Source organism: Leopardus geoffroyi, chromosome E2 (assembly GCF_018350155.1).
Source record: "Leopardus geoffroyi isolate Oge1 chromosome E2, O.geoffroyi_Oge1_pat1.0, whole genome shotgun sequence".
NCBI lineage: Eukaryota > Metazoa > Chordata > Mammalia > Carnivora > Felidae > Leopardus > Leopardus geoffroyi.
The window spans coordinates 4,526,790-4,540,796 of record NC_059335.1 but is presented as its reverse complement, the minus strand read 5'-3'; the positions used below and the strand labels follow the sequence as shown (position 1 = coordinate 4,540,796).

The window sequence follows — 14,007 nt, the reverse complement described above, 5'->3', positions numbered from 1 at the left end:
TTCCATCATCCAATACCCCACTTACTATCCACTGTCACTAATCTAGGCATGAGAAAGTTCAGTAATCGGTCACTCGACAGCATCTGGCCCTCAGTAACATCCAGGAATTCATTTAAATTATGAAGAAAAAGGGGCACCTGGCTGACTCAGTCAGTAGAGCACACAACTCTTGATCTCGGGGTTGTGAGTTTGACCCCTACATTGGACGTAGATAGAGATTACTTAAAATCTTTAGGGGCGCCTAGGCTGGCTCAGTGGGTTAAGCATCCGACTTCGGCTCAGCTCATGATCTCATGGTTCGTGGGTTCAAGCCCCTCATCAGGCTCTGCACTAGCAATGTGAAGCCTGCTTAGGATTCTCTCTCTCTGCCCCTCTCTCACTTGCGTTCTCTCTCTCAAAACAGATAAAACTTAAAAAAAAAAAATTGAGCCCTGGTTATTTTTCTCAGATAAACAGCATTGATCTGATCTCTCTCCATTTATAAAGGCCCTGGTACTTTTTTAGGTTTGAGTCCTCACTGGTGTGGTTTGAAGTGTTGGGGTTGGAGCCAGTGGCCAAGAAAGAAATCTTGAGTTGTCTTTGGTGCAAAAAGTTGTTTTCATTAAAGCACGGGGACAGGACCCATGGGTAGAAAGAGCTGCAACGGGGTTGATGGATAACTGATTATATACGTTCCGGTTGGAAGGGGGTTAGGGATAGCATAAGTCTCTAAAGAATTTTGGAAGCAAGGTTTCTAGGACCTTGAGGGAGCTAGCTGCCGTTAGGAAAAAAGGTCATTTACCACTGTTTAGTAAAAACTCAGTCATAAGACCCTTCAGATGTATTATCAGGGGATCATAAGCTTGGAAGATGATTGCCAACATAGATCTTGGGGTGAGGAGTGGAGATAAAGGAAGTTTCCAAAAGAATTCTTATATGTTAAAGTGGACTTACAGGGGGGTGCTTGAGTGGCTCAGTCGGTTAAGTATATGACTTCGGCTCAGGTCACGATCTCACTGTTCGAGTTCGAGCCCCATGTCGGGCTCTGTGCGGACAGCTCAGAGCCTGGAGCCTGCTTCAGATTCTGTGTCTCCCTCTCTCTCTGCCCTCCCCTGCTCGCACTCTGTCTCTGTCTCTCAAAAATGAATAAACGTTAAAAAAAAATTTTTTTTTTTTTTTTAAATAGACTTACAGAATCCTGCGGGGGCGGGGGGTGGGGGAGGGGGCAGATAATGTTAAGCTCCAATTCTCTTTTTCCCTTAGCAAAGTGTCAACATCAAGGCAGCTGAACTCATAGAATAATGTCACTCTGCTTGTTTCAAGGACTTGTCAAGGGGCTGTGGGCAGTAAAGAAATTTCTCAATTGCCTTTGTTTCCCCCATTATTCCCCCTTAACAATCTTTACCCTTAAATCTTTAAGTGTGATGAGGGTGGAAGGTCTCATCTTCTGTAGCTTCTTCCTGCCAAATAAGGGACGTAGAGATGTCCCTACCTATGAGTCAACACTGGTCAGTTGGGGACTTATATATATAGGAGTTACAAAAGCCAGAGGCAGCTGAGTCCAAGGGAGACCGCGTGTATGGACCTTCCCGAGTGGAAAGGATCATCTGTCAGATTGAAGCTATGGCAGTCAAAGAGCCTGGGCACCAGGTGGAGGAGAGACATGGGAAAAATCAACAAAACCTGATTAGAACACCAAAAAGAAAAAGCAGCTCAAAAAAGAGTCCTTTGATAGTTGACATAAATCTTCTTCGAATCCAAGAGTTTGACCAATCGTTAAAGGAAAGAGAGGGATCATTTAAAGGGCCAACTTGAGCATTCACATCTGTTAGAAACCCAGAAATATGTTTGTAGTAATCTGGAATGTGTCTTTGTGATAGCACATGTCCCCGTTTCTGCAGCAGTTAAAACATCTAATGCCATTTTATTTTGTAAAACTGCCTTATGCATTTGTGTCCCTTCAGTATTTAATAGGGAAATGCTACTTTGAGTGTCATTTAAGGCTTTGACCACGTACTTATTTCCATGTAGCAAACAACATCCTCCAGTCCCAAAGAGGGATCAAAGATGGTCATACCAATGAAACAGAACATGTCCACTGTTGTTTTACACTTAGAAGGTCGGCTGGGTTGCTAATGGCCCATGCATCCAGGCAAAACCCAAAGTACAGGGGCTGATCCGGCCTGGGTGAAGCCATGGCCACAAGTTAGAGCCACACAGACACTGGGTCCCATTCAGGGCTCATCATCTAATTCTGGGCCTCCTTCAACTACAGTTAGGGTATCACGGGCCATTTGGCTTTGGAGGGCCACCTTTCCAGAGCACTGTGGATACCAGGCCAAAAGTAAATAGCAATTAATTTTTTAAGGCCTGAGCTGTTTGCTAAGTTATCTCTACACTAAAAAGGATGGTCTGTTGTCATTTTGTGGAGACCAAAGTCATCCAAATCTAGGGACAATTTCTCCTAGCAAGGTTTTTGTCACCTCGATGGCCTTTCTACTCAAATGAGTGGCCTGGTGTAAACCCTGTTTTACCTTCCATTGGCTATTTGGTGGGGGGGGGGGGGGGGGATAAAGATTTTTCCCTCATTATTAACAAGCCAGTCCTGTGCATTTTTTTAATATACTCGTTCCTGGGCTATGTGAATGTTTCTGTGTTGAATAGACTGGTGTTATGGACTTTATTGGAGTTAGACTGGTTTAAGACTTAGCATTTGTTTATTTGGTGCTGCCCACTTGGCTGCAGAGCCTGCCAAATTGTTTCCTTTAGATCCTAAGGTCATATCTTTTTGCTGTCTTTTGAGGCGAATAACAGTCACCTCCATCAGCAGGTGTACAACCTCAAGAAGAGTAATCACTTAGGGCCCATATTTGATTGGGGAGTTGTTATGACTTGATTATAATCCCCTTTTCTTCCAAATTGCCCCATGTAAGATTAGGAAGGCACACTTAGCTTATTTTGAGGTCCTATGCCAATTTTAAACCACAGACGAGTGCTGTTACCGCTGCTTTTGGGGCAGATCTATTTGCTGGGAGGACATTGGCTTCAACAGTTTGAGTCAGACTGACTACAGTCTATCCAGCTTTTCCTATGCCCTTTTCTCCCATGAAACTTCTGCAGGGGCACCTGGGTGGCTCAGTCGGTTAAGCGTCCAACTTCAGCTCGTGTCATGATCTCACGGCTCATGAGTTCGAGTCCCACATCATCAGCACTGAAAGCAGTGAGCCTCCTTCAGATCCTCTGTTCCCCTCTCTCTCTGCCCCGCCCCCACTCGCACCCGCACGCTGCTCGCTCTCCCAAAATTAAACATTAAAAAAAATAAAGTTTGACAAGTGTTAGGTATTATTTGAGGTCTATCTAAGAGCATAGCCTGGTATTTAGTAAGTCGACCTCCCATCATCCACTGGTGGCCTTTGGTCTCAAAGCACTCTGGCCCTGATGTGGAGTCATCATTGTCAGGGACTGTCCCACTGTTAAGTTTCAAGGCTTCTTCTACCAGGAGGGCTGTTGTGTGCTTGGATAGCCTCTATTTGGAATTGTACATCAAAAGAGGTGGTTCCTGGGACAAATAGGACTAAGGAATAAAACCATCAAGAAGCTCTCTTTGAGGTCTAGCCTTACCAGTATCCTAATTATGAGGAATCACTGACAAGTGCGAGAAGACTTGTCTCAGGAGATCAGGGCATCCCCAAGTACACCATCCAGTCCAATCATAACGAAAGTTTAGTCATCCATTATGCCCACAAGTCCATAGTTAACCCCACGGAGTGGGGTACGCTCTGGCTTTTAAGGAGAAATTTCTCCATTCCAGCCACACAGAACTGATCAAGGTGATAGCTGAGTGACATAATTATTGAGGAATCTATCCCATTTTCCAGCTGTTCACATATCCACATATCCACAGAGTCTTGTTATCCCCAGAGAATAATAGGCATGAAGACTGTCTATACATGAGCTATTGTGTCAATTTCTCTGCAGTTCACCTCAAATTGTCCGGCCTGGGCAAACAACAAACAACCAGAACCGAATATCCGTAAAGATCAGTTATTGAAACATAGTTTTTTCTCTCCATAATCACCCTTATTTCCAGAGAGAGCCAAATGAGGGCTAATTTGATTGAAAAACAAATCCAATTTTTAACAAACTTGGCCTATTATTTACATAAACTCAGTAAGAATAGTCATTGACCATACAGATCTTTTAAAATCGTTTTACTTAGGGGCGCCTGGGTGGTTCAGTCAGTTAAGGTCCAACTTCGGCTCAGGTCCTGATCTCGCTGTTTGTGCGTTCAAGCCCTGCATCAGGCTCTGTGCTGACAGCTCAGAGCCTGGAGCCTGCTTTGGATTCTGTGTCTCCCCCACTCTCTGCCCCTTCCCCACTCGTGCTCTGTTCTCTCTTTCTCTCTCTCTCTCTCAAAAATAAACATTTAAAAAAGTCTTTTTGGGGGGCACGTAGGTAGCTCAGTCGGTTGAGCGTCCAACTTTGGCTCAGCTCATGATCTCACAGTTAACGGGTTCAAGCCCCACATCGGGATCTGTGCTGACAGCCCAGGGCCTGGAGCCTGCTGCAGGATTCTGTGTGTGTCTCTCTCTGCCCCTCCCCTGCTTGTGTTCTCTGTCTCAAAAATAAACATTAAAAAAAAAAAGTTGTTTTTTCAATTTGCTTTACTTGAACTTCTCATGAGGAATCTAGATTGAACTTTTAGTAGCCTGTCTAGGCCAGAAGCCAAGCCAAGTACTTGCCACCAAACATGCCTGCAATATCTATAGATTTGGGTGAATTCCTCTGCTCAAGATCCCCAAGATATCCTCAGATTCCTGCACTCGCCAGGAAGTGACATTCTCTACTCACCTGGTGAGGCTGCTGGGAACTTTGTAAGAAGGTATCAGGCCAACATCCCCAAGAGGCACCATTGGCTCCGTGTTTCATAAAGTCAACATCAATTCCTTAAAGCCATCTGGTCATATCTGAGTCTATGCATGTCTCTCAAATAGGACATTCCAGTCAAAGCTTTGGTAAAATAACCAATGTTTCCAATGGTGTCCGGTTGCAAGGAGAATAGATTCTTTATGGAACTTTTGCAAATAATTATGACTGCCAAGGAAGAAAGCATACTCACTGAGACTTTTTGAATTTCAGAGGGTTCAGGAAGAGAGAAAAGTTAAATGCTTCAATTTTTTCACAAAGGAATATTTTATCATATTTTTGTCAGTCATAGATACCTTAAGAGAAAGTTTCCTTAATCTGGAAGAGCAAACATTAGAGAACCAGCAATGTTTCAAAGAAGAGTCATAAAAACTAATCGTTTTTTTAGTTCATTTTGTCCCATGTTACTAATTCTTCAATTTTTTTTTTCATTATTTTTTTAACTTTTTTTATTTATTTTTGAGACAGAGAGAGACAGAGCATGAACAGGGGAGGGTCAGAGAGAGAGGGAGACACAGAATCTGAAACAGGCTCCAGGCTCTGAGCTGTCAGCACAGAGCCAGATGTGGGGCTCAAACACCCAAACCGTGAGATCATGACCTGAGCCGAAGTCAGACGCTTAACCAACTGAGCCACCCAGGCGCCCCACTAATTCTTCAATTTGAATGCAACCTTTTTAGTTCTGGAAATTCTTACCCGTTTGAGTTTTAAGATCTTAAAGATATGTATTTGTCCTAAAAGTCCTTTTTATGAATCCCCTTATATGCTCTGTAAGAGCACTGGAACAATTAAAATGACAAGGACCCAGAAATTGACATTGTTAAAGAACTGAGAGTTCACTATAGTGCAACTGACAGGGAAAGTCAGTGATTTCTGTGACACAGAACACAAACACCTCCATAACTTGTACATCTTGATGACCTTAAACTACAACATACCAACGAAACAAGACTAATTAGTCAAAAAGATTCCCTTTAAGATCTAAATCTTGGGGAAGTTTGTTAAAACCTTAGAAAGTTTTAAAGCACATGCCTAAATAGGATTAGGATCACCAAAGGCCTGATAAAGTCAAAACACAGAAACTGGTTTTTCTAGGCTGACAAAGAAAAAAGAAAACCATTTTGTTTACATTTTCCTATCAAGAGAAAACCAACAATCCAGGAAACTTTGTCTTTTAAACAAGAGAGTAAACAGAATGTGCTTTTTATTTTTTTAATTTTTAAAAAAATGTTTATTTATTTTTGAGAGAGAGAGACAGAGCACAAGTAGGGGAGGAGCGAGAGAGGGGGAGACACAGAAGCAGAAGCAGACTCCAGGCTCTGAGCTGTCAGCACAGAGCCCGACGCGGAGCTCGAACCCACAAACTGCAAGATCATGGCCTGAGCTGAAGTCGGATGCTCAACCGACTGAGCCACCCAGGCACCCCAGAATGTGGTTTTTAAAAATCTATTCATTTAACTTTAGTCCGTCCTGACCACACATAAAATTCCTTTCCAAAGATTTCTCTTCACAAACCTTCTACAACTTTCCTTTGTATTCAGATTTTGTCCCAAGCCATTGCTCTCCAAACAACCAGGACAAAATTACCTTCAACAAAAATGTATTTTCATTCCTTATATTTTTCTTACACATCTCCTACTTTTCTACATACAGAGTTGCTTCCTTTACTTCCGTCAGTCTTAATTACATTTAGCAGAATGTAGCATTCTTAGGAACCTTAGTCTCCACTGGGAACTAAGTAGTAACCAATTGTGAACTGTTATACCAGAATTCTTTAGATGGAAAATTCATGAATCAATCAAACAGAAAGCACGTTTACCAACAGACCCAAATATCCTTAGTCTCTCAGCAACAGGAAGTCAACAGTAGATACACCTTATGTTTAGTAATCAATGCCTTATCCTATTTGGAAAACACATAGATAGAAATCCAATGAATTCAATCCAAGGAAAGTTTTAAAGTCTCAGGTTACCAAAAACTTTGAAAGCTATCTTAACAATTACCCATGAAATCTTTGAGACAAAGTTAACCGTTATTTTTTTTTAAATTTTTTTAACGTTTATTATTGAGAGACAGAAAGTGAGCAGGGGAGGAGCAGAGAGAGAGGGAGACACGGAATCCGAAGCAGGTTCCAGGCTCCAAGCTGTCAGCACAGAGCCCGACGCAGGGCTCGAACTCACAAACCCCAAGATCATGACCTGAGCTGAAGTCGGACACTTAACTGACTGAGCCACCCAGGCACCACAACCATTATTTTAAGTCATCTTTTTATTACAAATTGCAACAGAGAACACGAGCTTATTTGACCTTTAGTAAACATTGGTGGAATGAAAGTGTCATATTTATTGATGATAACTCTAAATTTGGACATGCCTATTTTAATTAAACCAACAAACTTAAGTTTGAATACCAAATTATGTTCCACCTGGGACCACACAAAAATCCATCAATTTAGGGGCGCCTGGTGGCTCAGTCAGTTAAGTGTCTGACTTTGGCTCAGGTCATGATCTGGCAGTTTGTGGATTCAAGCCCCACATCGGGCTCTATGCTGACAGCTCAGAGCCTGGGGCCTGCTTCAGATTCTGTGTCTCCCTCCCTCTCTGCCCCTCCCCTGCTCGTGATCAGTCTCTCTCTCAAAAATAAACATTTTTTTAAAAAGTCAATTTGTTCCCCATTGTCAATTTTTACCTGGGACACTGGTGGGGAAATCTGAAATGGGTGGCCCAAAGGGGATGCTCTTTGCTCCCTGACAGCGAGGGTGAGAGGAGAAGGCAATGGGTGCCAGAGGCACCAAGGATGGTATAGGAACCACTTATACAGACTGCACTCCAAGTGGTACAGAAACAGGAGGGAGAGGCAGAAGAGGCGAGGTGCTGCCAGAAGGCAGAGAAAGAGGGCTCCCAGTTCTAAACCTCAGCTGATTGGACAGATGAGCAGATGCCATGTTTTTTTTCTACCAAAATGGAAATATGCCATCCATGTCAGGCTGGAGAAGACAGGGAATTTCCCCAAAACAAAGGGAGTTTTGGGAGCTGTTTGGGAATCTTTCTGAAAGTCCGCATCCAGAGATACTGACTCCAATTATAGCCATTAGCCTGGAAAATGAACGGGAGAGAAGCCTCCACATCTATTAAGAGGAACAGTGAGAGTCAGTGTCCCATTCGTTAGGGATGGCCTGTGTTTTGTCCAGCAACCTGGGTTTATTTGGAGGCCTGTTTAGGCAATTATCCTCCGATATGTCAGGAGGGAGTTAACTGGCCTGGTTACTGACCAGACACGTTCTGCCAGAGCCTCTTAGTTCCAGATCCTGACTTACAGCCCTGAAGGCCTGGACCTAGGGTAAGTGTCCATTTGCCATATTTCCTGCACAAGAGATCTAACTGATAAAGCCCACTGAGGCCATGCAGTGTTACAGATCAGTCCTTTCCTAAATTTTGTAATCCAAATTGTTTCCAGTGGGTGAAAAGGCATTCCAAGGGAAAGTCCCTGGGAACTGAAGAAGAGAGAAGGTCCATTACCAAGAAAAGGGGAAGGGGAGGCAGAAGAGACAGAAGTGCTACCAGAAGGCAGACAAAGAAGATTCTAAACTTCATCAGCTGGGACAGATGAGAAGGCACGATGGTTTGTTTGGTTTTGCTTTTTTCCCACCAATGTGGAAATATGCTGTCCATGTCAGGCTGGAAAAGGCAGGGAATTTCCCCCAAACAATGGGAGTTTGGGCACCCACTTGGGGATATTCCTTAAAGTCCCCATCCTGGGTAGACTAACCACACTTGGCCCCAGTTTTAGCCATTACCCCCAGAAATGGATGAGGGAGAAGCCCCCCCCCCCTCCATACAACAAGGGTAACATGAGTCTGTTAGGAGGAGGAACAGTGAAAGAGGGTCAGCGTCCCCCTCGCTAGGGATGGCCTGTTTCCTCCAGCCACCTGAGTTCTATGAGAAGGAGGCCTATTTAGGTAATTATCATCCAATATGTCAGGAGGGAGTTTACTGGCATGGCTAATAACCAAACACATTCTCCAACAGGCCCTTAGGTCCGGATCCTCCTTTATAGCCTTGAAGGCCTGAACCTACGGTACCTCCATCCATTCACCCAGTTTCCTATAGAAGAGATCTGATAGATCCTACTGAAGCCATACGGTGTTATAGATCAGTTCTTTCCTAAACTTTGCAATCCAAATGGTTTCCAGTGGGTTAAAAGGCATTCCAAGGATAAGTCCTTGGGAACTAAAGAAGAGAGAAGGTCCATTACCAAAAATCCCACCCAGCTCCTTGTGTCGAAAGCAACCGGCGGCATCCTTCGAACGAAAATCACTATTGATCACTGCCTGCCATAACAGGCCCATAGGAAGGATGCTAGTCTCCCCCCATTCCTCGTTGCACCCTAGGCTACAGATGGGTGTCTGTTGAACGGACTGAAGTACCGTGCCTTATGGTGGCCAACCCTTCTAGTGACGGCTGCACTACTGCCTTCCTGTGAAGGCTGTGCTGTTGTTTTTATTTTTAATCTTTTTATTTATTTTTTTAATTTATTTTTTAATTAAATTTTTTAATTTATTTTTTTAATTTACATCCAAGTTAGTTAGTATATAGTGCAACGAAGATTTCAGTAGATTCCTTAATGCCCTTTATCTGTTTAGCCCATCCCCCTCCCACAACCCCTCCAGCAACCCTCCGTTTGTTCTCTATATTTAAGTCTCTTATGTTTTATCCCCCTTCCTTGTTTTTATATTATTTTTGCTTCCCTTCCCTTATGTTCATCTGTTTTGTATCTTAAAGTCCTCACGAGCGAAGTCATATGAATGTCTTTCTCTGACCAATTTCGCTTAGCATAATACCTCCTAGTTCCATCCACGTTTTGCAAATGGCAAGATTTCATTCTTTTTGATTGCCGAGTAATACTCCATTGTATACATATACCAAATCTTCTTTATCCATTCATCTATCAATGGATATTTGGACTCTTTCCATACTTTGGCTATTTGTCGATAGCGCTGCTATAAACATTGGGGCGCACAACCCCGTTCAAAACAGCATACCTGTATCCCTTGGGTAAATACTTAGTACTGCAATTGCTGGGTCGTAGGGTAGTTGTGTTTTTAATTTCTTGAGGAACCTCCATACTGTTTTCCAGAGTGGCTGCGCCAGTTTGCATCCCCATGTGCTGTTTTCTAACCCAGAGAAAACGCTAAAACAGTTTTAAAAGGGGAAATCACCCAATTCGGTAGTCTAAGTAGTTAGCAAAGGACACCGATGGAAAACGGTAAAGACAGAAATCCATCATGGTCTAAGCAACATTCCATCACAAGTAGTCTTTACAAGCAACCTCTCTAGGAAATGGCCCCCACTTAGGATTTAACTCAATCGGGTACTGGTTTCGGCTGGCTCCCAGGGCAGGTCCTGCAGCCAGAAGTAGCTAGACCAGGGATGTGGAGGGGATCACATTAGACCCATGAGGACTCACATAGGAGTCTTAAGACTGGCAGCAATGCTAGTTACAAGTGGCTGTCCCGTGCCCAAGACAGACAACTTTGTATAAGGAAAGGAATACAAAAGAGGGCATCAAGTTTCTGACCCTTATTACCATCGCGGCCAGGATACTAACTTCCAGCCAAAAGGCAGGCTTTCTCCTCCATAGGGTAGCCACGGGCTAGATAGAGGATTGCAGCCTGAGCAATCCACAGGGAAGTGTTCCAATAGACCATACTCCTTGAAAGGCCCTTGAAATGAAAGTAAAGGAAGAGAAAATAATACTCCTCAGGTTTGCACCAAGGCTCAGAGTCCAAATGAGAAGGCTCAACCCCACGTTAGGACACCAAATGATGTGGTTTGAAGTGTTGGGGTCCAGAGCCAATGGCCAAAAAAGAATTCGAGATATCTTCAGTGCAAAAAGGTGATTTTATTGAAGTATGGGACAGGACCCATGGGCAGAAAGAGCTGCACTGGGGTTGTGACAGATGACTGATTATATACATTCAGATTGGGGGGAGGTTAGGGATGGCATAAGTCTCTACGGAATTTTGGAAGCAAGGTTTCCAGGACATCGAGGGGGTTAGCTTTTGTGTAAGAAAAGGTCATTTACCACTGTTTAGTAAAAAATCAGTCAGGAGACCCTTCAGATGTATATCAGAGGCCATATGCTTGGAGGATGATTGCCAGCATATATCTTGTAAGGTTAGAGACAAAGGAAGTTTCCAAAGGAATTTTTCTATGTTAAAGTAGACTTAACAGGATCCTGGGGGGTCGGGATAATGTTAAGCTAAGATTCCCCCTTTGCCCTTAGCAAAGTGTCAACATCCAGGCAGCTGAGCTCCCAGAGGAAGGTCACTCTGCCTGTTTCAATGGGCCGTAAGCAGTAAAGAAATTTAATTTTTCGGTTGATTTGGTTTCCCACATCACTCACTAAAGTTCTAGTTTTACTACACAGGTAAAATTCTTCATGATGATTCATTCTCTGACGCTCAATGAGCAATGATGAATGGTTCAAGATCATCCCACATTTACGATGTTTATAGGTTTCTTTTCTTTTTTTTTAAGTTTATTTATTTTTGAAAGTGCGAGCAAGTAGAGAAGGGTACAGAGAGAGAGAGGGAGACAGAGAATCTGAAGTGGGCTCCACACTGAGAGCAGAGAGCCCAACAACAGGCCTGAATTCACGAACCACGAGATCGTGACCCGAGCTGCGTTAGACACTTAACTGACTGGGCCACCCAGGCACCCCTAAAGTTTATGGACTTCTGAACGAGGAGGGATTATTTGTTGGTAAAAGACTAAAGAACCCTCACTAACGGGTCTCTCAAATTGATTCCACTTAGCATTTTTAAATTACTGATGTTCAGAAATATTTGACTAGATAAGCCAGCCCAACCCTATTTTCAAAATGGTTCAAAGAATTATTTTCAGCATGCACTGGGTACTTTCCCACATTTTCCAACTTTTCTTTCCATGAACTTGAACGTTTAGATATTTGGTCTGAGTCTTCTCGTGCAGTAACACACTGTTTTGGAAAAGCAGCCAACTTACAAAGGGAATTTTTCCAAAATGTTTTATATCCTTCATCATTTTTGGCAAGAAGATTCTTATTGTGGCCACTTGTCTCAGTTTGGATATGTCCTTCACAAAATCCCTGCCGTCCTTCACTGTCTTCATCATCGTCCTAGTCTATCAAGCGAAAAATCTCAAGGCCACTACTACATGAATGTCTTCCCACTGAGACTCTGCAATGAAGTTTCGATGCGTGGTTTTGGCCGGAAGGCCTGCATGTCACGAGAAGATATACTTAAAAGACATCAAATAACACAAAAGAAAACTCATTGCCCTTACTACTTGCAGATGAGTATACTTAAAAACTCTAATATGCAGGGGCACCTGGGTAGCTCAGTCCATTAAGCGTCTGACTTTGGCTCAGGTCATGATCTCATGCTCATGAGCCCATGTTGGGCTCGGTGCTGACAGCTCAGAGTCTGGAGTCTGCTTTGGACTCTGTGTCTCCCTCTCTCTCTGCCTCCCCCCCCCCTCCCGCCCCCACTTGCTCGCTCGCTCTCTCTCTCTCTCTCTCAAAAATAAACATTAAAAAAAATTTTTAACAAATAAATAAACTGTAATATGCAAAGATAAAATCAATTGGAGAATGTCAGCAAGATAATGGAGTAGGAACCATGAGGACTTCATTCCTCATTGGAGACATGAATATATACACAATATATAACCAAAGAGCACTTTTGGGACTCCATAAGCCAATCCAGAGGTCACAAAAAGCCATCAAAGGTGAAATCAAGAATAGTCACATTGAAAAGGGAAGGAAAGTTTGTCACATGTGCCCATAAGGGTTGTCTTCCTTCTCTAGCACACCATGTGATGACTGTGAGAAAACTTTCAATCCCTCCTTTTTGCCTTGGAGACAAAGAGAATATTGGACGATGTGTCCCAATCTGTGACTTTTCGTGCAAGTGCATCAACTTACTTCGTTTTGCATGGCACAGAGTACAAGACAGAATGGCAGATAGCATGAATGCACCATTGGTTGTCATGAGTCAAAAAGGCGAATACTGTGTTAGCACCGGAGAAACTGTAGTCCTGAAGATGGACATCAGGGAGAGCGAGATATCATGCGTGCTTAAGAGAGAAATTTTTCCTATTTCCGATTCTGTGTTTCCCCCTCTCTCTGCCCCTCCCCTGTTCATGCTCTGTCTCTCTCTGTCCCAAAAATAAATAAACATTGAAAAAAAAAAAAAATTTTTAAAAAAAAGGGGCGCCTGGGTGGCGCAGTCGGTTAAGCGTCCGACTTCAGCCAGGTCACGATCTCGCGGTCCGTGAGTTCGAGCCCCGCGTCAGGCTCTGGGCTGATGGCTCAGAGCCTGGAGCCTATTTCCGATTCTGTGTTTCCCCCTCTCTCTGCCCCTCCCCTGTTCATGCTCTGTCTCTCTCTGTCCCAAAAATAAATAAACATTGAAAAAAAAAAAAAAAAAAAAAATTTTAAGAGAGAAATTTTTGGTTACTGGAAAGTTACACGTACAACGGCCAAACGGGTGTGAGAAGATACAATTATTCTAGTCCAGCTGGCTGTCACTGGCGTTCTCCTGAAAACAACCACGTCCATGAAGACTAGAAGACATAGCTCGTTTAAATTCCCAAATCTCAACAAGAGATCAAAAACCATACAAAGAGACAGAAAAACATGGCACAGTCCAAAAACCAAGATACAGGGGTGCCTGGGTGGCTCAGTCGGTTAAGCGTCCAACTTCGGCTCAGGTCATGATCTCATGGTCCATGAGTTCGAGCCCTGCGTCGGGCTCTGTGCTGACAGCTCAGAGCCTGGAGCCAGTTTCAGATTCTGTGTCTCCCTCTCTCTGTCCCTCCCCTGTTCATGCTCTCTCTCTGTCTCAAAAATAAATAAACGTTAAAAAAAAAAAATTAAAAAAAAAAAAAAAACAAGATACATCTGCAGAAAGTGGCTGTAGGCAATGGGCATCTATATTACTTGGTATACAATTCAAAATAACCATCTAAGTGATGATTAAATAGCTAAGAGTAAATAAATCAATTCAATAAAATATGGAAACTATTCTGGAAGAGTATGAAAATGTCAGTGAAACAGAAG

The 14,007-nt window shown here is 43.2% G+C and overlaps 1 protein-coding gene across 2 annotated transcripts in view; it reads right to left on the bottom strand.

Moving 5' to 3' along the window:
• The window catches only part of LOC123578634 (zinc finger protein 708-like), a 79,100-nt gene that overhangs the window by 37,489 nt on the left and 27,604 nt on the right, over nucleotides 1-14,007 (bottom strand). The window lies entirely within an intron of this gene.